The sequence below is a fragment of the Pteropus vampyrus genome, unplaced genomic scaffold (genome assembly GCF_000151845.1).
Source record: "Pteropus vampyrus isolate Shadow unplaced genomic scaffold, Pvam_2.0 Scaffold219, whole genome shotgun sequence".
Classification (NCBI taxonomy): Eukaryota; Metazoa; Chordata; class Mammalia; order Chiroptera; family Pteropodidae; genus Pteropus; species Pteropus vampyrus.
In genome coordinates, this window is record NW_011889000.1 from 1,963,051 (window position 1) to 1,965,369 (window position 2,319).

The 2,319-nt window shown below is 34.7% G+C and overlaps 1 protein-coding gene across 1 annotated transcript in view; it reads left to right on the forward strand.

Annotated features, from left to right (window-relative positions):
• Nucleotides 1-2,319, forward strand: part of UNC79 (unc-79 homolog, NALCN channel complex subunit) — a 185,541-nt gene that overhangs the window by 9,630 nt on the left and 173,592 nt on the right. The gene's annotated exons all lie outside the window — the stretch shown is intronic.

The following is a 2,319-nucleotide window of genomic DNA, read 5'->3' on the forward strand; positions in this document are numbered from 1 at the left end:
ATTTTTTTTTTTGTGGAAAATGTCCGTTGATTTGGTTGGGACCTTTTTAAAAACAGTATTTCTTCTCAGCTCTCATGCTCTATGCAAAGTAGCAAGTATGTGTATAGATTAATTGTGTCTAATTAAAACTATTTTTATTTCAGTGGGTTCCTCAAGGAGAGAAGGAGTGCCCGCCCACGTCAATCTCTCTGCATCATCCATGCTAATGATTGCAATGCAGTACACATCCAACCCAGGTGAGTGGAAATATGGGTGGCTTGGCTGATTCCAAAACCAGTAATGGAACAAGACATCATACAGGTAGGCTAGCAAATCTGATGTGAGAAGAACTTCTCTTGGAGATGGGTTAGAAAACAGACTTTCGAGTTGAAATAAATTTCCCTTGGTATTAGCCGCAGTCTTGCAGGCTAGTGATGTTTTCAGAGTGGTCGAGGACACAATTTGAGAACGTTGATTGGAAATCTATTGGATATAAGTATATAGGAATAGTTAAATTAGAAATATCAAAATCTCCTCCAATCCTAATTGTTAAAGATAACCGCTGTTAATATTTTGTGAATTGCTACTCCAATGCCACACAAGTATCCTTGAACACAAATCTTTTACTTTATTTCTGATTATTTCCTTATGTAAATTCATAAAAGAGAGATTAATGGGTTAAAGGATGAAAAAATTTCAATAGTCTTACTATATATGTAAGTACTCTTAACCTGTCATTAAATATTATCATAAAATTTATATAGAGTTGGACAGATGAAAAATAATATCTCAATGTTTTGATTTATATTTCCTTGATTACTAGTGACGTTGAACAGGTTTCGTATGATTTACTCTGTTGGTTTCTGTTCATCAGTATAATTGCAGATGAACTTTGGGAAACTGATCTAAAAAGGGGCTGACTGTTAGAGTCACATGCTATGATATGACTCAGTTTTTGTTTTTATTTGATGTTTATTTGGAAAGCGAACAAATTTATTGGCACTGTTTTCAACCTTCTACTTAATTACATAATAAATAATAAGCTTTTGCTCAGAATGAGAAAAAAATTTTTTTCATTTTGAAATCTTAATAATTTTTAGTTTAAATGTGAAATATTATTTATGAGATTAATTAAAATGCATATATTTTAGAAGTTATCTGATATTTCACTCTGTTTGGCTTAAAGCAGCCTCAAAATGTCATTTATATTTATTATATATTATGTTCTGGAAAAAATTCTTCATTTAGAATCTAGTTACTTGAAGTATCATCATGAGGCTTTGGTCCTAATTTCTATGTTGGGGGGCAGTAAAGCAGGGCGGGTAAAATCATGCGACTTGAGGTTAGATGTGAAGTCACATCTGAACTCACTTGCAAATTGCCAGTTAGTGTAACCTTAAGCAAGTTTTTTAACATCCCTAAGACCAAGTTTCCTCACCTATAAAATGGGAATAATTCTCTCTGCTGTGCCTTAGAATATTGTTGTGAGGGTTTAATGAGTTAAACATATGTAAAGTGCTTACTTAGCATAGTGAAGGGCACATTGTAAATGCTGGGGATGGCTACAATCTTTTTCTTCTTGGAGTTGAATGTTTCACAGAGAAACCACTGTGATCAGACTTACTTCTGTTAATTCTAAATCTGTATCTTCACCTATTCATGGGGAAATGTTTATAGCCAAAGATTCTATGGTAAGAATTATATTTGGGACCCAAAACTAGTCTTGTGATGTGAGAAACTGTTAAGAAGTGAGGTGATATCCTCCAGGAGGCACTCTGGGACCAAGTTGCTTGAATTTTTATTGGGGGAGACAGCACGAGGCAGCTTGGTCCTTTAGTTTCTGTGTATCGAGGCTAGAGTACAGACCTTGTTCAACTAACAAGCATTCGTTGAATAATTCCTATGTAAATGGTTCTGTGCTAGGCATTGGGAAAACCATCAGAAATGTAATATATGGTGCATGCTATGGAGCTTATGTCTAATTGGGAATATCAGGCATATTCACATAAATCTTCAATTTACAATGTAAAGAAGTAAGTGAAAAGTACAAAATAAATATTATAGTGTTAATTCATCAGAAGGAGATAACTCTATGGATTGAAATGATCAGGAAAGGCTTTGTGTCACTGGAGCAAAGTATAGATCTTAAAATATGGATAATTTTAATTGATAGGGTAAGTGGAGTGTCCTGGGAGGGAAATCAGTTTAAACAAAGGGACTCTCCGGGTTTGTTTATGGGGCAGTCAGTGAACTACTCTGAACCAGGTTTGTGTAGCAGACACAAGGAGAATAGCATATGCTGTGTAAGAGAAAGTGGCCTGGAATAACTGTACTTGACTA